This window comes from Coffea arabica, chromosome 8e, assembly GCF_036785885.1.
Source record: "Coffea arabica cultivar ET-39 chromosome 8e, Coffea Arabica ET-39 HiFi, whole genome shotgun sequence".
NCBI lineage: Eukaryota > Viridiplantae > Streptophyta > Magnoliopsida > Gentianales > Rubiaceae > Coffea > Coffea arabica.
Window position 1 is genome coordinate 23,271,011 of NC_092324.1, and position 24,744 is coordinate 23,295,754.

A 24,744-nucleotide genomic window follows, 5' to 3' on the forward strand; every position below is an offset into this window, starting at 1 on the left:
TTGATTGACTCCAGTCTACGATGCTTTGGATGTGGCAAACAAGATTGAAATAATATAAACGAATTTAGTCATTGTTTTGTTCCGATCAAAGATACTGTGTGACGACCCCACCTTTCCCTAAGGCGTACCAAAGGGTTCGGCAGACCGCCTGCCCAGCTCTCGCCAGGACTCACTCACTATCTCAATCGAGTCACGTACACACATCCATGAACCATAAATAACATTCCCAATTCAAGCTTATAATTTACATTAATAGAAATCGAAGTACAAAGTCTCAATACACCAAACTAGTTCAGAACGTATACAATCCAAGTACAACATGTTTCATTCGAGGAATAGCGCGAGTACAAGACCAAAAAGTCAAAAGTCAAACAAAAGGCTACGCTAGTCTTTTACAAGTCTCACGCATCACTCGTACCCCTGAAAGGAAAACAAATGGAGTGGAATGAGCTAAGAGCCCAGTGAGGTTCCAAATAGCAAATTGACCATTATTTATAAGTACGAGTTTTCGATATAGCAAAGTAATGAGCATAAAGTGTTCATAAAGTGTTCATAAATATGAACAGTAGCACGTCAAGTAGCAATCTTAAAATGAGCGCATGTAGAAAATTTTTCAAAAGAAACAATAATCCAATAAACAATAATCATTCCAAAGTATAAGGATACGGATGACTCTCAGGAGTCAAATTCCCATTGCATTACCAGAAGCTTGATCCCGTAGTAGTTGACACTCCGTCAACTTTCAAGTAAGTAACCAATCCAGTAGAACACCACTTAAACGACTCTCCGTCCACCGTTCAACCCCCAACTGGGCCCAAAATCCTCAAGAACACGGGTGGTAATACTCGAGTATACCGATTAGTCGAGGAGATATCACTCCACTCTACGATACAAGAGACCTAGGGTTCGTTACCCAATCGACCAAGCCCTTGCCGGCTCGACTAGAGTAACTCGCCACAGGATTTCTGGAATTCCAGGAAGTGCGCGCATCATAAACAAGTATATCAAGTCAATTGCAACAATAAACAAGTATATCACGTAAGGGCAAGTGCGATAAAGTACACTCTTGCCCTTACAATTCACGTATATAACATGTAATCAGATTGGTCACGTATCAAGTTCAAGTATCAAGTTCAATTCGGTATTTGAAAGCACTAACCCAAAAGATATAGTGCTACTGGTCACTTTCAGGTTATACTCCGAGTTCGGAGTCCAAATCTGCGATAAAACTCAATTTGAGAACTTTGAAACATGACTAGAGTTCGAAACTTAGACGTTTCGTTCAATAAGAATCAAGAAATTGAAATTCACTTGGAGAATACTCGTGAGATACTCGCTCACTTTTTAAATGATAAAACTTTGTAACATTTATACTTGAAATGGTCATGCGAGTCGAAAGTACAAGGGAAAACGTACTTTGAGCAATCATTATTTCATTTCCCAAGGGTACAAGTTCGGCCAAATCCTTACTTATATACCTCGAACAAGAAGACTCAAGTACCCTAGATGGTTCAAGTACTATTCATATCAACTCGACCCAAGTCGCAAGTGTATTTATATAGTCCTCGAGCGTAAATTTGGGCAGCATGCCCTTTGTGTTTACCTAATTTTCCAGCCATTTAGGATTCATTATTTTTCTTCAACAACAGCCCAACAACATACATATCAGCAATTTATGTCAAGAGCCGTTCCATAGGCTCACAATATCATAACAACAAGAACCGCATCAAGTACAAGTGCAGAAATTCAATGTGGCACAAGACAGATTTGACGTATACAAGCGGAAATAACTTGTCCGAGGCTACGCTTATTGGATTAAGGCGAAACCTATGCCGTTTCGAAGCTAAGACACAAAGCTACAACATTCATGAAGGTCACTTAGTCCATTTCCTAATGTAACTTAGTCAAAATCTCAGACTACTAAACCAGAAACCAATTCATCGGCTGTTTAAACGCATTATGCTGTAGCGGACCTAACTCAGTGTACACAAGTCCGAATCAGGTTTTCTTTGAGGCATTTTAAAGCTACTTCAGAACACTAAAACTTTTATGTTTTGGCCCAGAGCTAAATCAGAATGGATCCTGATCAAAAATCGTGATAAACTGGACTGAACTGAAGAAACGGACTGCTGGGAAATTCTTAAAACAGCAAGGGTATTTTGGACTTTTCACGACCTCCGTTGCTCCGATTGAGCTGAAATTTTACAGGCACCTATAAAATGCCATTCTATACAACTTTCCTTCTTTGACCAAAGGCCAATTCGGCCTCTAACATATAGGTACAATTTCGGACAGAATGCTTGGGAAATTTTCCAGAAATCTGGAATTTTTAGCTCTAAGTGTAATTTCCTCAAATTTCTGGTTCTAATCACCACTAAACAACCTTATATAACCTTAATTGCAACATTTACACATCATACATCACATTGAGCAGAAAATCAGAACCCCTAGTTCATCAAATAAATTGGGGAAAACCTCTAAATCATGCTAATCATCCATGATTCCACCACTATAATCAAACTACTAACTTAATTTAACAAAATCAAAAGCAAAACTTAGAGAGATGAGTTCTCTTACCTTGGTTAGAAGTCTCTAAAAGCAGCCCCAAGCTTTCCTTTTCCAAACTTTCACCACCAAACACTAACTAACCACTCAAAGACAAGATTAATCGGTTTCTTTTGTTTGATTTCTCACTTTGTTGGTGGATTGAAGAAGAAATGGAGAAGAGTTTTGTTTTTCCTCTCTTGTTCTTACTCTCTCTCTCTCTCGACTCTTAGCAGCAGAAAATGAAGAGAAATGAAGCTGATTTTTGTCTTATAAGGAGTAAGAAGGTTAGAGTTAATTAAGACCACAATTTGGCTAACACTTGGACAATTCTTAGCCACTAATTTTTCTCTTTCTTCCCCTTGCTTATAAGCCACAAATTTCGGTCCCCTTAGCTGTAATATAAGAAGATATTTTGGCTCAAATATCAATAAGCTTGTGGTGCAAGAAAGTGGTGGTCCAGTGGTGCGTTCAAACGGTAGTGCGCGGGACCCGCCGGTTCGCGCCGTTTTTCTTAAAAACTCACGTACTAGGGTTTTTACTTCCCATTCACTAACCTTATTTTACTGCTACTACTCACATATTATTTTTCACTTAAAAGTCACTTTTAATCTCCAAATTTAATCCTTACTCTGTACCGAAAATTCATCCGGCGAAAAATCGCGAAAACCCTAATTTTACTCCAAACTTGAAACCAAAGCGTAAAACCTTATTTTCTAGGTTTATTTACACTTATCATGGGATAATTGGATAGTAGGGCTTTAATAAATGATAATCTTCAAATAAAAAGAAATTTTTAAGAAAACGTGAGGAATTTTCCAATTCCAGTAATTAAAATTAGGGTTTCAATTAAAATATGAGAGATTTAGGAAAACCGGTTAGTCACAAGTAAACTAGGGTTTTTGGCTACAATATTAGGGTTTCTAGTCTTTTAAACCAAAATAAGGTTTTAAATCAACCCAAAGAAATACACTTTAATATTTTCTTCACAAACAACCTCCTAATATTCGGGATGTTACAATCTCCCCTCCTTAAAAGAATTTCGTCCTCGAAATTCATACATGCACTTCGAATAACATAGGGTATTTTCCTTATATATATCATCCAATTGTGCCATCTCACAGATTCACTGGAACTCAAGTGATAGCCTGTCAGGCAGATCAACAGATCAGGGTAAGTAACTAAACACAAGTAATAATCTAACCATATACCGGTTGGTTGAAAAATCGAATGAGACGGACGGGAGGGTAGAACATAATCGGGGCAATATCTTAAAATGACATCAAGGAAGCATAACCAAGGGAAGAAGAAAGAAATCGGTCTTTGGCGAGACTTTCTCGACATATACTACAACCTAATCATCCTCTATAGGAACCCTAGCCAAACTATTACTCGATTCGTCCATGAAAACACTCCTGGGTGTTCAGGTACAAGAATCCACAATAAGGTAATTCACAACTCGAGCCGGCCGGTCCCAAGAGTAAATTACCCATATTAGAGATTCCTACCCAGCATACATATCTAAGGTCCCCAACAATAGACAATTGTTCCACACTTAACAAGTCAATCCCCACAGTCCAAGAACCTTCTCCCGGCACGAGCTCGATAGGAGCTCTGATACCATCTGTAACAGTTCTCAGGGTCACATTACAGGGTACCTATCAGCTTGCCACCCGCACGCGGGCATCCCCTACGGAGAGTTTCGCTTCGTGACTCTTCATGAACGAGAGGCTCGGGGCTTTTCCAGACGAAGGACTTAAGGTCCCAACTGTCGGCATATGGCTCTGATACCATCTGTGACGACCCCACCTTTCCCTAAGGCGTACCAAAGGGTTCGGCAGACCGCCTGCCCAGCTCTCACCAGGACTCACTCACTATCTCAATCGAGTCACGTACACACATCCATGAACCATAAATAACATTCCCAATTCAAGCTTATAATTTACATTAATAGAAATCGAAGTACAAAGTCTCAATACACCAAACTAGTTCAGAACGTATACAATCCAAGTACAACATGTTTCATTCGAGGAATAGCGCGAGTACAAGACCAAAAAGTCAAAAGTCAAACAAAAGGCTACGCTAGTCTTTTACAAGTCTCACGCATCACTCGTACCCCTGAAAGGAAAACAAATGGAGTGGAATGAGCTAAGAGCCCAGTGAGGTTCCAAATAGCAAATTGACCATTATTTATAAGTACGAGTTTTCGATATAGCAAAGTAACGAGCATAAAGTGTTCATAAAGTGTTCATAAATGTGAACAGTAGCACGTCAAGTAGCAATCTTAAAATGAGCGCATGTAGAAAATTTTTCAAAAGAAACAATAATCCAATAAACAATAATCATTCCAAAGTATAAGGATACGGATGACTCTCAGGAGTCAAATTCCCATTGCATTACCAGAAGCTTGATCCCGTAGTAGTTGATACTCCGTCAACTTTCAAGTAAGTAACCAATCCAGTAGAACACCACTTAAACGACTCTCCGTCCACCGTTCAACCCCCAGCTGGGCCCAAAATCCTCAAGAACACGGGTGGTAATACTCGAGTATACCGATTAGTCAAGGAGATATCACTCCACTCGACGATACAAGAGACCCAGGGTTCGTTACCCAATCGACCAAGCCCTTGCCGGCTCGACTAGAGTAACTCGCCACAGGGTTTCTGGAATTCCAGGAAGTGCGCGCATCATAAACAAGTATATCAAGTCAATTGCAACAATAAACAAGTATATCACGTAAGGGCAAGTGCGATAAAGTACACTCTTGCCCTTACAATTCACGTATATAACATGTAATCAGATTGGTCACGTATCAAGTTCAAGTATCAAGTTCAATTCGGTATTTGAAAGCACTCACCCAAAAGATATAGTGCTACTGGTCACTTTCAGGTTATACTCCGAGTTCGGAGTCCAAATCTGCGATAAAACTCAATTTGAGAACTTTGAAACATGACTAGAGTTCGAAACTTAGACGTTTCGTTCAATAAGAATCAAGAAATTGAAATTCACTTGGAGAATACTCGTGAGATACTCGCTCACTTTTTAAATGATAAAACTTTGTAACATTTATACTTGAAATGGTCATGCGAGTCGAAAGTACAAGGGAAAACGTACTTTGAGCAATCATTATTTCATTTCCCAAGGGTACAAGTTCGGCCAAATCCTTACTTATATACCTCGAACAAGAAGACTCAAGTACCCTAGATGGTTCAAGTACTATTCATATCAACTCGACCCAAGTCGCAAGTGTATTTATATAGTCCTCGAGCGTAAATTTGGGCAGCATGCCCTTTGTGTTTACCTAATTTTCCAGCCATTTAGGCTTCATTATTTTTCTTCAACAACAGCCCAACAACATACATATCAGCAATTTATGTCAAGAGCCGTTCCATAGGCTCACAATATCATAACAACAAGAACCGCATCAAGTACAAGTGCAGAAATTCAATGTGGCACAAGACAGATTTGACGTATACAAGCGGAAATAACTTGTCCGAGGCTACGCTTATTGGATTAAGGCGAAACCTATGCCGTTTCGAAGCTAAGACACAAAGCTACAACATTCATGAAGGTCACTTAGTCCATTTCCTAATGTAACTTAGTCAAAATCTCAGACTACTAAACCAGAAACCAATTCATCGGCTGTTTAAACGCATTATGCTGTAGCGGACCTAACTCAGTGTACACAAGTCCGAATCAGGTTTTCTTTGAGGCATTTTAAAGCTACTTCAGAACACTAAAACTTTTATGTTTTGGCCCAGAGCTAAATCAGAATGGATCCTGATCAAAAATCGTGATAAACTGGACTGAACTGAAGAAACGGACTGCTGGGAAATTCTTAAAACAGCAAGGGTATTTTGGACTTTTCACGACCTCCGTTGCTCCGATTGAGCTGAAATTTTACAGGCACCTATAAAATGCCATTCTATACAACTTTCCTTCTTTGACCAAAGGCCAATTCGGCCTCTAACATATAGGTACAATTTCGGACAGAATGCTTGGGAAATTTTCCAGAAATCTGGAATTTTTAGCTCTAAGTGTAATTTCCTCAAATTTCTGGTTCTAATCACCACTAAACAACCTTATATAACCTTAATTGCAACATTTACACATCATACATCACATTGAGCAGAAAATCAGAACCCCTAGTTCATCAAATAAATTGGGGAAAACCTCTAAATCATGCTAATCATCCATGATTCCACCACTATAATCAAACTACTAACTTAATTTAACAAAATCAAAAGCAAAACTTAGAGAGATGAGTTCTCTTACCTTGGTTAGAAGTCTCTAAAAGCAGCCCCAAGCTTTCCTTTTCCAAACTTTCACCACCAAACACTAACTAACCACTCAAAGACAAGATTAATCGGTTTCTTTTGTTTGATTTCTCACTTTGTTGGTGGATTGAAGAAGAAATGGAGAAGAGTTTTGTTTTTCCTCTCTTGTTCTTACTCTCTCTCTCTCTCGACTCTTAGCAGCAGAAAATGAAGAGAAATGAAGCTGATTTTTGTCTTATAAGGAGTAAGAAGGTTAGAGTTAATTAAGACCACAATTTGGCTAACACTTGGACAATTCTTAGCCACTAATTTTTCTCTTTCTTCCCCTTGCTTATAAGCCACAAATTTCGGTCCCCTTAGCTGTAATATAAGAAGATATTTTGGCTCAAATATCAATAAGCTTGTGGTGCAAGAAAGTGGTGGTCCAGTGGTGCGTTCAAACGGTAGTGCGCGGGACCCGCCGGTTCGCGCCGTTTTTCTTAAAAACTCACGTACTAGGGTTTTTACTTCCCATTCACTAACCTTATTTTACTGCTACTACTCACATATTATTTTTCACTTAAAAGTCACTTTTAATCTCCAAATTTAATCCTTACTCTGTACCGAAAATTCATCCGGCGAAAAATCGCGAAAACCCTAATTTTACTCCAAACTTGAAACCAAAGCGTAAAACCTTATTTTCTAGGTTTATTTACACTTATCATGGGATAATTGGATAGTAGGGCTTTAATAAATGATAATCTTCAAATAAAAAGAAATTTTTAAGAAAACGTGAGGAATTTTCCAATTCCAGTAATTAAAATTAGGGTTTCAATTAAAATATGAGAGATTTAGGAAAACCGGTTAGTCACAAGTAAACTAGGGTTTTTGGCTACAATATTAGGGTTTCTAGTCTTTTAAACCAAAATAAGGTTTTAAATCAACCCAAAGAAATACACTTTAATATTTTCTTCACAAACAACCTCCTAATATTCGGGATGTTACAATCTCCCCTCCTTAAAAGAATTTCGTCCTCGAAATTCATACATGCACTTCGAATAACATAGGGTATTTTCCTTATATATATCATCCAATTGTGCCATCTCACAGATTCACTGGAACTCAAGTGATAGCCTGTCAGGCAGATCAACAGATCAGGGTAAGTAACTAAACACAAGTAATAATCTAACCATATACCGGTTGGTTGAAAAATCGAATGAGACGGACGGGAGGGTAGAACATAATCGGGGCAATATCTTAAAATGACATCAAGGAAGCATAACCAAGGGAAGAAGAAAGAAATCGGTCTTTGGCGAGACTTTCTCGACATATACTACAACCTAATCATCCTCTATAGGAACCCTAGCCAAACTATTACTCGATTCGTCCATGAAAACACTCCTGGGTGTTCAGGTACAAGAATCCACAATAAGGTAATTCACAACTCGAGCCGGCCGGTCCCAAGAGTAAATTACCCATATTAGAGATTCCTACCCAGCATACATATCTAAGGTCCCCAACAATAGACAATTGTTCCACACTTAACAAGTCAATCCCCACAGTCCAAGAACCTTCTCCCGGCACGAGCTCGATAGGAGCTCTGATACCATCTGTAACAGTTCTCAGGGTCACATTACAGGGTACCTATCAGCTTGCCACCCGCACGCGGGCATCCCCTACGGAGAGTTTCGCTTCGTGACTCTTCATGAACGAGAGGCTCGGGGCTTTTCCAGACGAAGGACTTAAGGTCCCAACTGTCGGCATATGGCTCTGATACCATCTGTGACGACCCCACCTTTCCCTAAGGCGTACCAAAGGGTTCGGCAGACCGCCTGCCCAGCTCTCACCAGGACTCACTCACTATCTCAATCGAGTCACGTACACACATCCATGAACCATAAATAACATTCCCAATTCAAGCTTATAATTTACATTAATAGAAATCGAAGTACAAAGTCTCAATACACCAAACTAGTTCAGAACGTATACAATCCAAGTACAACATGTTTCATTCGAGGAATAGCGCGAGTACAAGACCAAAAAGTCAAAAGTCAAACAAAAGGCTACGCTAGTCTTTTACAAGTCTCACGCATCACTCGTACCCCTGAAAGGAAAACAAATGGAGTGGAATGAGCTAAGAGCCCAGTGAGGTTCCAAATAGCAAATTGACCATTATTTATAAGTACGAGTTTTCGATATAGCAAAGTAACGAGCATAAAGTGTTCATAAAGTGTTCATAAATGTGAACAGTAGCACGTCAAGTAGCAATCTTAAAATGAGCGCATGTAGAAAATTTTTCAAAAGAAACAATAATCCAATAAACAATAATCATTCCAAAGTATAAGGATACGGATGACTCTCAGGAGTCAAATTCCCATTGCATTACCAGAAGCTTGATCCCGTAGTAGTTGATACTCCGTCAACTTTCAAGTAAGTAACCAATCCAGTAGAACACCACTTAAACGACTCTCCGTCCACCGTTCAACCCCCAGCTGGGCCCAAAATCCTCAAGAACACGGGTGGTAATACTCGAGTATACCGATTAGTCAAGGAGATATCACTCCACTCGACGATACAAGAGACCCAGGGTTCGTTACCCAATCGACCAAGCCCTTGCCGGCTCGACTAGAGTAACTCGCCACAGGGTTTCTGGAATTCCAGGAAGTGCGCGCATCATAAACAAGTATATCAAGTCAATTGCAACAATAAACAAGTATATCACGTAAGGGCAAGTGCGATAAAGTACACTCTTGCCCTTACAATTCACGTATATAACATGTAATCAGATTGGTCACGTATCAAGTTCAAGTATCAAGTTCAATTCGGTATTTGAAAGCACTCACCCAAAAGATATAGTGCTACTGGTCACTTTCAGGTTATACTCCGAGTTCGGAGTCCAAATCTGCGATAAAACTCAATTTGAGAACTTTGAAACATGACTAGAGTTCGAAACTTAGACGTTTCGTTCAATAAGAATCAAGAAATTGAAATTCACTTGGAGAATACTCGTGAGATACTCGCTCACTTTTTAAATGATAAAACTTTGTAACATTTATACTTGAAATGGTCATGCGAGTCGAAAGTACAAGGGAAAACGTACTTTGAGCAATCATTATTTCATTTCCCAAGGGTACAAGTTCGGCCAAATCCTTACTTATATACCTCGAACAAGAAGACTCAAGTACCCTAGATGGTTCAAGTACTATTCATATCAACTCGACCCAAGTCGCAAGTGTATTTATATAGTCCTCGAGCGTAAATTTGGGCAGCATGCCCTTTGTGTTTACCTAATTTTCCAGCCATTTAGGCTTCATTATTTTTCTTCAACAACAGCCCAACAACATACATATCAGCAATTTATGTCAAGAGCCGTTCCATAGGCTCACAATATCATAACAACAAGAACCGCATCAAGTACAAGTGCAGAAATTCAATGTGGCACAAGACAGATTTGACGTATACAAGCGGAAATAACTTGTCCGAGGCTACGCTTATTGGATTAAGGCGAAACCTATGCCGTTTCGAAGCTAAGACACAAAGCTACAACATTCATGAAGGTCACTTAGTCCATTTCCTAATGTAACTTAGTCAAAATCTCAGACTACTAAACCAGAAACCAATTCATCGGCTGTTTAAACGCATTATGCTGTAGCGGACCTAACTCAGTGTACACAAGTCCGAATCAGGTTTTCTTTGAGGCATTTTAAAGCTACTTCAGAACACTAAAACTTTTATGTTTTGGCCCAGAGCTAAATCAGAATGGATCCTGATCAAAAATCGTGATAAACTGGACTGAACTGAAGAAACGGACTGCTGGGAAATTCTTAAAACAGCAAGGGTATTTTGGACTTTTCACGACCTCCGTTGCTCCGATTGAGCTGAAATTTTACAGGCACCTATAAAATGCCATTCTATACAACTTTCCTTCTTTGACCAAAGGCCAATTCGGCCTCTAACATATAGGTACAATTTCGGACAGAATGCTTGGGAAATTTTCCAGAAATCTGGAATTTTTAGCTCTAAGTGTAATTTCCTCAAATTTCTGGTTCTAATCACCACTAAACAACCTTATATAACCTTAATTGCAACATTTACACATCATACATCACATTGAGCAGAAAATCAGAACCCCTAGTTCATCAAATAAATTGGGGAAAACCTCTAAATCATGCTAATCATCCATGATTCCACCACTATAATCAAACTACTAACTTAATTTAACAAAATCAAAAGCAAAACTTAGAGAGATGAGTTCTCTTACCTTGGTTAGAAGTCTCTAAAAGCAGCCCCAAGCTTTCCTTTTCCAAACTTTCACCACCAAACACTAACTAACCACTCAAAGACAAGATTAATCGGTTTCTTTTGTTTGATTTCTCACTTTGTTGGTGGATTGAAGAAGAAATGGAGAAGAGTTTTGTTTTTCCTCTCTTGTTCTTACTCTCTCTCTCTCTCGACTCTTAGCAGCAGAAAATGAAGAGAAATGAAGCTGATTTTTGTCTTATAAGGAGTAAGAAGGTTAGAGTTAATTAAGACCACAATTTGGCTAACACTTGGACAATTCTTAGCCACTAATTTTTCTCTTTCTTCCCCTTGCTTATAAGCCACAAATTTCGGTCCCCTTAGCTGTAATATAAGAAGATATTTTGGCTCAAATATCAATAAGCTTGTGGTGCAAGAAAGTGGTGGTCCAGTGGTGCGTTCAAACGGTAGTGCGCGGGACCCGCCGGTTCGCGCCGTTTTTCTTAAAAACTCACGTACTAGGGTTTTTACTTCCCATTCACTAACCTTATTTTACTGCTACTACTCACATATTATTTTTCACTTAAAAGTCACTTTTAATCTCCAAATTTAATCCTTACTCTGTACCGAAAATTCATCCGGCGAAAAATCGCGAAAACCCTAATTTTACTCCAAACTTGAAACCAAAGCGTAAAACCTTATTTTCTAGGTTTATTTACACTTATCATGGGATAATTGGATAGTAGGGCTTTAATAAATGATAATCTTCAAATAAAAAGAAATTTTTAAGAAAACGTGAGGAATTTTCCAATTCCAGTAATTAAAATTAGGGTTTCAATTAAAATATGAGAGATTTAGGAAAACCGGTTAGTCACAAGTAAACTAGGGTTTTTGGCTACAATATTAGGGTTTCTAGTCTTTTAAACCAAAATAAGGTTTTAAATCAACCCAAAGAAATACACTTTAATATTTTCTTCACAAACAACCTCCTAATATTCGGGATGTTACAATCTCCCCTCCTTAAAAGAATTTCGTCCTCGAAATTCATACATGCACTTCGAATAACATAGGGTATTTTCCTTATATATATCATCCAATTGTGCCATCTCACAGATTCACTGGAACTCAAGTGATAGCCTGTCAGGCAGATCAACAGATCAGGGTAAGTAACTAAACACAAGTAATAATCTAACCATATACCGGTTGGTTGAAAAATCGAATGAGACGGACGGGAGGGTAGAACATAATCGGGGCAATATCTTAAAATGACATCAAGGAAGCATAACCAAGGGAAGAAGAAAGAAATCGGTCTTTGGCGAGACTTTCTCGACATATACTACAACCTAATCATCCTCTATAGGAACCCTAGCCAAACTATTACTCGATTCGTCCATGAAAACACTCCTGGGTGTTCAGGTACAAGAATCCACAATAAGGTAATTCACAACTCGAGCCGGCCGGTCCCAAGAGTAAATTACCCATATTAGAGATTCCTACCCAGCATACATATCTAAGGTCCCCAACAATAGACAATTGTTCCACACTTAACAAGTCAATCCCCACAGTCCAAGAACCTTCTCCCGGCACGAGCTCGATAGGAGCTCTGATACCATCTGTAACAGTTCTCAGGGTCACATTACAGGGTACCTATCAGCTTGCCACCCGCACGCGGGCATCCCCTACGGAGAGTTTCGCTTCGTGACTCTTCATGAACGAGAGGCTCGGGGCTTTTCCAGACGAAGGACTTAAGGTCCCAACTGTCGGCATATGGCTCTGATACCATCTGTGACGACCCCACCTTTCCCTAAGGCGTACCAAAGGGTTCGGCAGACCGCCTGCCCAGCTCTCACCAGGACTCACTCACTATCTCAATCGAGTCACGTACACACATCCATGAACCATAAATAACATTCCCAATTCAAGCTTATAATTTACATTAATAGAAATCGAAGTACAAAGTCTCAATACACCAAACTAGTTCAGAACGTATACAATCCAAGTACAACATGTTTCATTCGAGGAATAGCGCGAGTACAAGACCAAAAAGTCAAAAGTCAAACAAAAGGCTACGCTAGTCTTTTACAAGTCTCACGCATCACTCGTACCCCTGAAAGGAAAACAAATGGAGTGGAATGAGCTAAGAGCCCAGTGAGGTTCCAAATAGCAAATTGACCATTATTTATAAGTACGAGTTTTCGATATAGCAAAGTAACGAGCATAAAGTGTTCATAAAGTGTTCATAAATGTGAACAGTAGCACGTCAAGTAGCAATCTTAAAATGAGCGCATGTAGAAAATTTTTCAAAAGAAACAATAATCCAATAAACAATAATCATTCCAAAGTATAAGGATACGGATGACTCTCAGGAGTCAAATTCCCATTGCATTACCAGAAGCTTGATCCCGTAGTAGTTGATACTCCGTCAACTTTCAAGTAAGTAACCAATCCAGTAGAACACCACTTAAACGACTCTCCGTCCACCGTTCAACCCCCAGCTGGGCCCAAAATCCTCAAGAACACGGGTGGTAATACTCGAGTATACCGATTAGTCAAGGAGATATCACTCCACTCGACGATACAAGAGACCCAGGGTTCGTTACCCAATCGACCAAGCCCTTGCCGGCTCGACTAGAGTAACTCGCCACAGGGTTTCTGGAATTCCAGGAAGTGCGCGCATCATAAACAAGTATATCAAGTCAATTGCAACAATAAACAAGTATATCACGTAAGGGCAAGTGCGATAAAGTACACTCTTGCCCTTACAATTCACGTATATAACATGTAATCAGATTGGTCACGTATCAAGTTCAAGTATCAAGTTCAATTCGGTATTTGAAAGCACTCACCCAAAAGATATAGTGCTACTGGTCACTTTCAGGTTATACTCCGAGTTCGGAGTCCAAATCTGCGATAAAACTCAATTTGAGAACTTTGAAACATGACTAGAGTTCGAAACTTAGACGTTTCGTTCAATAAGAATCAAGAAATTGAAATTCACTTGGAGAATACTCGTGAGATACTCGCTCACTTTTTAAATGATAAAACTTTGTAACATTTATACTTGAAATGGTCATGCGAGTCGAAAGTACAAGGGAAAACGTACTTTGAGCAATCATTATTTCATTTCCCAAGGGTACAAGTTCGGCCAAATCCTTACTTATATACCTCGAACAAGAAGACTCAAGTACCCTAGATGGTTCAAGTACTATTCATATCAACTCGACCCAAGTCGCAAGTGTATTTATATAGTCCTCGAGCGTAAATTTGGGCAGCATGCCCTTTGTGTTTACCTAATTTTCCAGCCATTTAGGCTTCATTATTTTTCTTCAACAACAGCCCAACAACATACATATCAGCAATTTATGTCAAGAGCCGTTCCATAGGCTCACAATATCATAACAACAAGAACCGCATCAAGTACAAGTGCAGAAATTCAATGTGGCACAAGACAGATTTGACGTATACAAGCGGAAATAACTTGTCCGAGGCTACGCTTATTGGATTAAGGCGAAACCTATGCCGTTTCGAAGCTAAGACACAAAGCTACAACATTCATGAAGGTCACTTAGTCCATTTCCTAATGTAACTTAGTCAAAATCTCAGACTACTAAACCAGAAACCAATTCATCGGCTGTTTAAACGCATTATGCTGTAGCGGACCTAACTCAGTGTACACAAGTCCGAATCAGGTTTTCTTTGAGGCATTTTAAAGCTACTTCAGAACACTAAAACTTTTATGTTTTGGCCCAGAGCTAAATCAGAATGGATCCTGATCAAAAATCGTGATAAACTGGACTGAACTGAAGAAACGGACTGCTGGGAAATTCTTAAAACAGCAAGGGTATTTTGGACTTTTCACGACCTCCGTTGCTCCGATTGAGCTGAAATTTTACAGGCACCTATAAAATGCCATTCTATACAACTTTCCTTCTTTGACCAAAGGCCAATTCGGCCTCTAACATATAGGTACAATTTCGGACAGAATGCTTGGGAAATTTTCCAGAAATCTGGAATTTTTAGCTCTAAGTGTAATTTCCTCAAATTTCTGGTTCTAATCACCACTAAACAACCTTATATAACCTTAATTGCAACATTTACACATCATACATCACATTGAGCAGAAAATCAGAACCCCTAGTTCATCAAATAAATTGGGGAAAACCTCTAAATCATGCTAATCATCCATGATTCCACCACTATAATCAAACTACTAACTTAATTTAACAAAATCAAAAGCAAAACTTAGAGAGATGAGTTCTCTTACCTTGGTTAGAAGTCTCTAAAAGCAGCCCCAAGCTTTCCTTTTCCAAACTTTCACCACCAAACACTAACTAACCACTCAAAGACAAGATTAATCGGTTTCTTTTGTTTGATTTCTCACTTTGTTGGTGGATTGAAGAAGAAATGGAGAAGAGTTTTGTTTTTCCTCTCTTGTTCTTACTCTCTCTCTCTCTCGACTCTTAGCAGCAGAAAATGAAGAGAAATGAAGCTGATTTTTGTCTTATAAGGAGTAAGAAGGTTAGAGTTAATTAAGACCACAATTTGGCTAACACTTGGACAATTCTTAGCCACTAATTTTTCTCTTTCTTCCCCTTGCTTATAAGCCACAAATTTCGGTCCCCTTAGCTGTAATATAAGAAGATATTTTGGCTCAAATATCAATAAGCTTGTGGTGCAAGAAAGTGGTGGTCCAGTGGTGCGTTCAAACGGTAGTGCGCGGGACCCGCCGGTTCGCGCCGTTTTTCTTAAAAACTCACGTACTAGGGTTTTTACTTCCCATTCACTAACCTTATTTTACTGCTACTACTCACATATTATTTTTCACTTAAAAGTCACTTTTAATCTCCAAATTTAATCCTTACTCTGTACCGAAAATTCATCCGGCGAAAAATCGCGAAAACCCTAATTTTACTCCAAACTTGAAACCAAAGCGTAAAACCTTATTTTCTAGGTTTATTTACACTTATCATGGGATAATTGGATAGTAGGGCTTTAATAAATGATAATCTTCAAATAAAAAGAAATTTTTAAGAAAACGTGAGGAATTTTCCAATTCCAGTAATTAAAATTAGGGTTTCAATTAAAATATGAGAGATTTAGGAAAACCGGTTAGTCACAAGTAAACTAGGGTTTTTGGCTACAATATTAGGGTTTCTAGTCTTTTAAACCAAAATAAGGTTTTAAATCAACCCAAAGAAATACACTTTAATATTTTCTTCACAAACAACCTCCTAATATTCGGGATGTTACAATCTCCCCTCCTTAAAAGAATTTCGTCCTCGAAATTCATACATGCACTTCGAATAACATAGGGTATTTTCCTTATATATATCATCCAATTGTGCCATCTCACAGATTCACTGGAACTCAAGTGATAGCCTGTCAGGCAGATCAACAGATCAGGGTAAGTAACTAAACACAAGTAATAATCTAACCATATACCGGTTGGTTGAAAAATCGAATGAGACGGACGGGAGGGTAGAACATAATCGGGGCAATATCTTAAAATGACATCAAGGAAGCATAACCAAGGGAAGAAGAAAGAAATCGGTCTTTGGCGAGACTTTCTCGACATATACTACAACCTAATCATCCTCTATAGGAACCCTAGCCAAACTATTACTCGATTCGTCCATGAAAACACTCCTGGGTGTTCAGGTACAAGAATCCACAATAAGGTAATTCACAACTCGAGCCGGCCGGTCCCAAGAGTAAATTACCCATATTAGAGATTCCTACCCAGCATACATATCTAAGGTCCCCAACAATAGACAATTGTTCCACACTTAACAAGTCAATCCCCACAGTCCAAGAACCTTCTCCCGGCACGAGCTCGATAGGAGCTCTGATACCATCTGTAACAGTTCTCAGGGTCACATTACAGGGTACCTATCAGCTTGCCACCCGCACGCGGGCATCCCCTACGGAGAGTTTCGCTTCGTGACTCTTCATGAACGAGAGGCTCGGGGCTTTTCCAGACGAAGGACTTAAGGTCCCAACTGTCGGCATATGGCTCTGATACCATCTGTGACGACCCCACCTTTCCCTAAGGCGTACCAAAGGGTTCGGCAGACCGCCTGCCCAGCTCTCACCAGGACTCACTCACTATCTCAATCGAGTCACGTACACACATCCATGAACCATAAATAACATTCCCAATTCAAGCTTATAATTTACATTAATAGAAATCGAAGTACAAAGTCTCAATACACCAAACTAGTTCAGAACGTATACAATCCAAGTACAACATGTTTCATTCGAGGAATAGCGCGAGTACAAGACCAAAAAGTCAAAAGTCAAACAAAAGGCTACGCTAGTCTTTTACAAGTCTCACGCATCACTCGTACCCCTGAAAGGAAAACAAATGGAGTGGAATGAGCTAAGAGCCCAGTGAGGTTCCAAATAGCAAATTGACCATTATTTATAAGTACGAGTTTTCGATATAGCAAAGTAACGAGCATAAAGTGTTCATAAAGTGTTCATAAATGTGAACAGTAGCACGTCAAGTAGCAATCTTAAAATGAGCGCATGTAGAAAATTTTTCAAAAGAAACAATAATCCAATAAACAATAATCATTCCAAAGTATAAGGATACGGATGACTCTCAGGAGTCAAATTCCCATTGCATTACCAGAAGCTTGATCCCGTAGTAGTTGATACTCCGTCAACTTTCAAGTAAGTAACCAATCCAGTAGAACACCACTTAAACGACTCTCCGTCCACCGTTCAACCCCCAGCTGGGCCCAAAATCCTCAAGAACACGGGTGGTAATACTCGAGTATACCGATTAGTCAAGGAGATATCACTCCACTCGACGATACAAGAGACCCAGGGTTCGTTACCCAATCGACCAAGCCCTTGCCGGCTCGACTAGAGTAACTCGCCACAGGGTTTCTGGAATTCCAGGAAGTGCGCGCATCATAAACAAGTATATCAAGTCAATTGCAACAATAAACAAGTATATCACGTAAGGGCAAGTGCGATAAAGTACACTCTTGCCCTTACAATTCACGTATATAACATGTAATCAGATTGGTCACGTATCAAGTTCAAGTATCAAGTTCAATTCGGTATTTGAAAGCACTCACCCAAAAGATATAGTGCTACTGGTCACTTTCAGGTTATACTCCGAGTTCGGAGTCCAAATCTGCGATAAAACTCAATTTGAGAACTTTGAAACATGACTAGAGTTCGAAACTTAGACGTTTCGTTCAATAAGAATCAAGAAATTGAAATTCACTTGGAGAATACTCGTGAGATACTCGCTCACTTTTTAAATGATAAAACTTTGTAACATTTATACTTGAAATGGTCATGCGAGTCGAAAGTACAAGGGAAAACGTACTTTGAGCAATCATTATTTCATTTCCCAAGGGTACAAGTTCGGCCAAATCCTTACTTATATACCTCGAACAAGAAGACTCAAGTACCCTAGATGGTTCAAGTACTATTCATATCAACTCGACCCAAGTCGCAAGTGTATTTATATAGTCCTCGAGCGTAAATTTGGGCAGCATGCCCTTTGTGTTTACCTAATTTTCCAGCCATTTAGGCTTCATTATTTTTCTTCAACAACAGCCCAACAACATACATATCAGCAATTTATGTCAAGAGCCGTTCCATAGGCTCACAATATCATAACAACAAGAACCGCATCAAGTACAAGTGCAGAAATTCAATGTGGCACAAGACAGATTTGACGTATACAAGCGGAAATAACTTGTCCGAGGCTACGCTTATTGGATTAAGGCGAAACCTATGCCGTTTCGAAGCTAAGACACAAAGCTACAACATTCATGAAGGTCACTTAGTCCATTTCCTAATGTAACTTAGTCAAAATCTCAGACTACTAAACCAGAAACCAATTCATCGGCTGTTTAAACGCATTATGCTGTAGCGGACCTAACTCAGTGTACACAAGTCCGAATCAGGTTTTCTTTGAGGCATTTTAAAGCTACTTCAGAACACTAAAACTTTTATGTTTTGGCCCAGAGCTAAATCAGAATGGATCCTGATCAAAAATCGTGATAAACTGGACTGAACTGAAGAAACGGACTGCTGGGAAATTCTTAAAACAGCAAGGGTATTTTGGACTTTTCACGACCTCCGTTGCTCCGATTGAGCTGAAATTTTACAGGCACCTATAAAATGCCATTCTATACAACTTTCCTTCTTTGACCAAAGGCCAATTCGGCCTCTAACATATAGGTACAATTTCGGACAGAATGCTTGGGAAATTTTCCAGAAATCTGGAATTTTTAGCTCTAAGTGTAATTTCCTCAAATTTCTGGTTCTAATCACCACTAAACAACCTTATATAACCTTAATTGCAACATTTACACATCATACATCACATTGAGCAGAAAATCAGAACCCCTAGTTCATCAAATAAATTGGGGAAAACCTCTAAATCATGCTAATCATCCATGATTCCACCACTATAATCAAACTACTAACTTAATTTAACAAAATCAAAAGCAAAACTTAGAGAGATGAGTTCTCTTACCTTGGTTAGAAGTCTCTAAAAGCAGCCCCAAGCTTTCCTTTTCCAAACTTTCACCACCAAACACTAACTAACCACTCAAAGACAAGATTAATCGGTTTCTTTTGTTTGATTTCTCACTTTGTTGGTGGATTGAAGAAGAAATGGAGAAGAGTTTTGTTTTTCCTCTCTTGTTCTTACTCTCTCTCTCTCTCGACTCTTAGCAGCAGAAAATGAAGAGAAATGAAGCTGATTTTTGTCTTATAAGGAGTAAGAAGGTTAGAGTTAATTAAGACCACAATTTGGCTAACACTTGGACAATTCTTAGCCACTAATTTTTCTCTTTCTTCCCCTTGCTTATAAGCCACAAATTTCGGTCCCCTTAGCTGTAATATAAGAAGATATTTTGGCTCAAATATCAATAAGCTTGTGGTGCAAGAAAGTGGTGGTCCAGTGGTGCGTTCAAACGGTAGTGCGCGGGACCCGCCGGTTCGCGCCGTTTTTCTTAAAAACTCACGTACTAGGGTTTTTACTTCCCATTCACTAACCTTATTTTACTGCTACTACTCACATATTATTTTTCACTTAAAAGTCACTTTTAATCTCCAAATTTAATCCTTACTCTGTACCGAAAATTCATCCGGCGAAAAATCGCGAAAACCCTAATTTTACTCCAAACTTGAAACCAAAGCGTAAAACCTTATTTTCTAGGTTTATTTACACTTATCATGGGATAATTGGATAGTAGGGCTTTAATAAATGATAATCTTCAAATAAAAAGAAATTTTTAAGAAAACGTGAGGAATTTTCCAATTCCAGTAATTAAAATTAGGGTTTCAATTAAAATATGAGAGATTTAGGAAAACCGGTTAGTCACAAGTAAACTAGGGTTTTTGGCTACAATATTAGGGTTTCTAGTCTTTTAAACCAAAATAAGGTTTTAAATCAACCCAAAGAAATACACTTTAATATTTTCTTCACAAACAACCTCCTAATATTCGGGATGTTACAATCTCCCCTCCTTAAAAGAATTTCGTCCTCGAAATTCATACATGCACTTCGAATAACATAGGGTATTTTCCTTATATATATCATCCAATTGTGCCATCTCACAGATTCACTGGAACTCAAGTGATAGCCTGTCAGGCAGATCAACAGATCAGGGTAAGTAACTAAACACAAGTAATAATCTAACCATATACCGGTTGGTTGAAAAATCGAATGAGACGGACGGGAGGGTAGAACATAATCGGGGCAATATCTTAAAATGACATCAAGGAAGCATAACCAAGGGAAGAAGAAAGAAATCGGTCTTTGGCGAGACTTTCTCGACATATACTACAACCTAATCATCCTCTATAGGAACCCTAGCCAAACTATTACTCGATTCGTCCATGAAAACACTCCTGGGTGTTCAGGTACAAGAATCCACAATAAGGTAATTCACAACTCGAGCCGGCCGGTCCCAAGAGTAAATTACCCATATTAGAGATTCCTACCCAGCATACATATCTAAGGTCCCCAACAATAGACAATTGTTCCACACTTAACAAGTCAATCCCCACAGTCCAAGAACCTTCTCCCGGCACGAGCTCGATAGGAGCTCTGATACCATCTGTAACAGTTCTCAGGGTCACATTACAGGGTACCTATCAGCTTGCCACCCGCACGCGGGCATCCCCTACGGAGAGTTTCGCTTCGTGACTCTTCATGAACGAGAGGCTCGGGGCTTTTCCAGACGAAGGACTTAAGGTCCCAACTGTCGGCATATGGCTCTGATACCATCTGTGACGACCCCACCTTTCCCTAAGGCGTACCAAAGGGTTCGGCAGACCGCCTGCCCAGCTCTCACCAGGACTCACTCACTATCTCAATCGAGTCACGTACACACATCCATGAACCATAAATAACATTCCCAATTCAAGCTTATAATTTACATTAATAGAAATCGAAGTACAAAGTCTCAATACACCAAACTAGTTCAGAACGTATACAATCCAAGTACAACATGTTTCATTCGAGGAATAGCGCGAGTACAAGACCAAAAAGTCAAAAGTCAAACAAAAGGCTACGCTAGTCTTTTACAAGTCTCACGCATCACTCGTACCCCTGAAAGGAAAACAAATGGAGTGGAATGAGCTAAGAGCCCAGTGAGGTTCCAAATAGCAAATTGACCATTATTTATAAGTACGAGTTTTCGATATAGCAAAGTAACGAGCATAAAGTGTTCATAAAGTGTTCATAAATGTGAACAGTAGCACGTCAAGTAGCAATCTTAAAATGAGCGCATGTAGAAAATTTTTCAAAAGAAACAATAATCCAATAAACAATAATCATTCCAAAGTATAAGGATACGGATGACTCTCAGGAGTCAAATTCCCATTGCATTACCAGAAGCTTGATCCCGTAGTAGTTGATACTCCGTCAACTTTCAAGTAAGTAACCAATCCAGCAGAACACCACTTAAACGACTCTCCGTCCACCGTTCAACCCCCAGCTGGGCCCAAAATCCTCAAGAACACGGGTGGTAATACTCGAGTATACCGATTAGTCAAGGAGATATCACTCCACTCGACGATACAAGAGACCCAGGGTTCGTTACCCAATCGACCAAGCCCTTGCCGGCTCGACTAGAGTAACTCGCCACAGGGTTTCTGGAATTCCAGGAAGTGCGCGCATCATAAACAAGTATATCAAGTCAATTGCAACAATAAACAAGTATATCACGTAAGGGCAAGTGCGATAAAGTACACTCTTGCCCTTACAATTCACGTATATAACATGTAATCAGATTGGTCACGTATCAAGTTCAAGTATCAAGTTCAATTCGGTATTTGAAAGCACTCACCCAAAAGATATAGTGCTACTGGTCACTTTCAGGTTATACTCCGAGTTCGGAGTCCAAATCTGCGATAAAACTCAATTTGAGAACTTTGAAACATGACTAGAGTTCGAAACTTAGACGTTTCGTTCAATAAGAATCAAGAAATTGAAATTCACTTGGAGAATACTCGTGAGATACTCTCTCACTTTTTAAATGATAAAACTTTGTAACATTTATACTTGAAATGGTCATGCGAGTCGAAAGTACAAGGGAAAACGTACTTTGAGCAATCATTATTTCATTTCCCAAGGGTACAAGTTCGGCCAAATCCTTACTTATATACCTCGAACAAGAAGACTCAAGTACCCTAGATGGTTCAAGTACTATTCATATCAACTCGACCCAAGTCGCAAGTGTATTTATATAGTCCTCGAGCGTAAATTTGGGCAGCATGCCCTTTGTGTTTACCTAATTTTCCAGCCATTTAGGCTTCATTATTTTTCTTCAACAACAGCCCAACAACATACATATCAGCAATTTATGTCAAGAGCCGTTCCATAGGCTCACAATATCATAACAACAAGAACCGCATCAAGTACAAGTGCAGAAATTCAATGTGGCACAAGACAGATTTGACGTATACAAGCGGAAATAACTTGTCCGAGGCTACGCTTATTGGATTAAGGCGAAACCTATGCCGTTTCGAAGCTAAGACACAAAGCTACAACATTCATGAAGGTCACTTAGTCCATTTCCTAATGTAACTTAGTCAAAATCTCAGACTACTAAACCAGAAACCAATTCATCGGCTGTTTAAACGCATTATGCTGTAGCGGACCTAACTCAGTGTACACAAGTCCGAATCAGGTTTTCTTTGAGGCATTTTAAAGCTACTTCAGAACACTAAAACTTTTATGTTTTGGCCCAGAGCTAAATCAGAATGGATCCTGATCAAAAATCGTGATAAACTGGACTGAACTGAAGAAACGGACTGCTGGGAAATTCTTAAAACAGCAAGGGTATTTTGGACTTTTCACGACCTCCGTTGCTCCGATTGAGCTGAAATTTTACAGGCACCTATAAAATGCCATTCTATACAACTTTCCTTCTTTGACCAAAGGCCAATTCGGCCTCTAACATATAGGTACAATTTCGGACAGAATGCTTGGGAAATTTTCCAGAAATCTGGAATTTTTAGCTCTAAGTGTAATTTCCTCAAATTTCTGGTTCTAATCACCACTAAACAACCTTATATAACCTTAATTGCAACATTTACACATCATACATCACATTGAGCAGAAAATCAGAACCCCTAGTTCATCAAATAAATTGGGGAAAACCTCTAAATCATGCTAATCATCCATGATTCCACCACTATAATCAAACTACTAACTTAATTTAACAAAATCAAAAGCAAAACTTAGAGAGATGAGTTCTCTTACCTTGGTTAGAAGTCTCTAAAAGCAGCCCCAAGCTTTCCTTTTCCAAACTTTCACCACCAAACACTAACTAACCACTCAAAGACAAGATTAATCGGTTTCTTTTGTTTGATTTCTCACTTTGTTGGTGGATTGAAGAAGAAATGGAGAAGAGTTTTGTTTTTCCTCTCTTGTTCTTACTCTCTCTCTCTCTCGGCTCTTAGCAGCAGAAAATGAAGAGAAATGAAGCTGATTTTTGTCTTATAAGGAGTAAGAAGGTTAGAGTTAATTAAGACCACAATTTGGCTAACACTTGGACAATTCTTAGCCACTAATTTTTCTCTTTCTTCCCCTTGCTTATAAGCCACAAATTTCGGTCCCCTTAGCTGTAATATAAGAAGATATTTTGGCTCAAATATCAATAAGCTTGTGGTGCAAGAAAGTGGTGGTCCAGTGGTGCGTTCAAACGGTAGTGCGCGGGACCCGCCGGTTCGCGCCGTTTTTCTTAAAAACTCACGTACTAGGGTTTTTACTTCCCATTCACTAACCTTATTTTACTGCTACTACTCACATATTATTTTTCACTTAAAAGTCACTTTTAATCTCCAAATTTAATCCTTACTCTGTACCGAAAATTCATCCGGCGAAAAATCGCGAAAACCCTAATTTTACTCCAAACTTGAAACCAAAGCGTAAAACCTTATTTTCTAGGTTTATTTACACTTATCATGGGATAATTGGATAGTAGGGCTTTAATAAATGATAATCTTCAAATAAAAAGAAATTTTTAAGAAAACGTGAGGAATTTTCCAATTCCAGTAATTAAAATTAGGGTTTCAATTAAAATATGAGAGATTTAGGAAAACCGGTTAGTCACAAGTAAACTAGGGTTTTTTGCTACAATATTAGGGTTTCTAGTCTTTTAAACCAAAATAAGGTTTTAAATCAACCCAAAGAAATACACTTTAATATTTTCTTCAC

At 39.0% G+C, this 24,744-nt stretch overlaps 6 long non-coding RNA genes across 6 annotated transcripts; all 6 read right to left on the reverse strand.

Moving 5' to 3' along the window:
• Positions 1-218: 218 nt before the first annotated feature.
• LOC140012877 (uncharacterized) lies at positions 219-2,748 on the reverse strand. The gene is made up of 2 exons (XR_011819846.1): positions 2,578-2,748; positions 219-420 (listed from the first exon to the last, which is right to left on the reverse strand). It is a non-coding gene; the product is annotated as an uncharacterized lncRNA (long non-coding RNA).
• A 1,712-nt stretch (positions 2,749-4,460) lies between these two features.
• Positions 4,461-6,990, reverse strand: LOC140012890 (uncharacterized). The gene is made up of 2 exons (XR_011819862.1): positions 6,820-6,990; positions 4,461-4,662 (listed from the first exon to the last, which is right to left on the reverse strand). It is a non-coding gene; the product is annotated as an uncharacterized lncRNA (long non-coding RNA).
• A 1,712-nt stretch (positions 6,991-8,702) lies between these two features.
• On the reverse strand, positions 8,703-11,232 carry LOC140012889 (uncharacterized). The gene is made up of 2 exons (XR_011819861.1): positions 11,062-11,232; positions 8,703-8,904 (listed from the first exon to the last, which is right to left on the reverse strand). It is a non-coding gene; the product is annotated as an uncharacterized lncRNA (long non-coding RNA).
• A 1,712-nt stretch (positions 11,233-12,944) lies between these two features.
• On the reverse strand, positions 12,945-15,474 carry LOC140012888 (uncharacterized). The gene is made up of 2 exons (XR_011819860.1): positions 15,304-15,474; positions 12,945-13,146 (listed from the first exon to the last, which is right to left on the reverse strand). It is a non-coding gene; the product is annotated as an uncharacterized lncRNA (long non-coding RNA).
• Positions 15,475-17,186: 1,712 nt separating this feature from the next.
• On the reverse strand, positions 17,187-19,716 carry LOC140012887 (uncharacterized). The gene is made up of 2 exons (XR_011819859.1): positions 19,546-19,716; positions 17,187-17,388 (listed from the first exon to the last, which is right to left on the reverse strand). It is a non-coding gene; the product is annotated as an uncharacterized lncRNA (long non-coding RNA).
• A 1,712-nt stretch (positions 19,717-21,428) lies between these two features.
• On the reverse strand, positions 21,429-23,975 carry LOC140012882 (uncharacterized). Its single transcript, XR_011819853.1, has 2 exons — positions 23,788-23,975; positions 21,429-21,630 (listed from the first exon to the last, which is right to left on the reverse strand). It is a non-coding gene; the product is annotated as an uncharacterized lncRNA (long non-coding RNA).
• Positions 23,976-24,744: the final 769 nt, after the last annotated feature.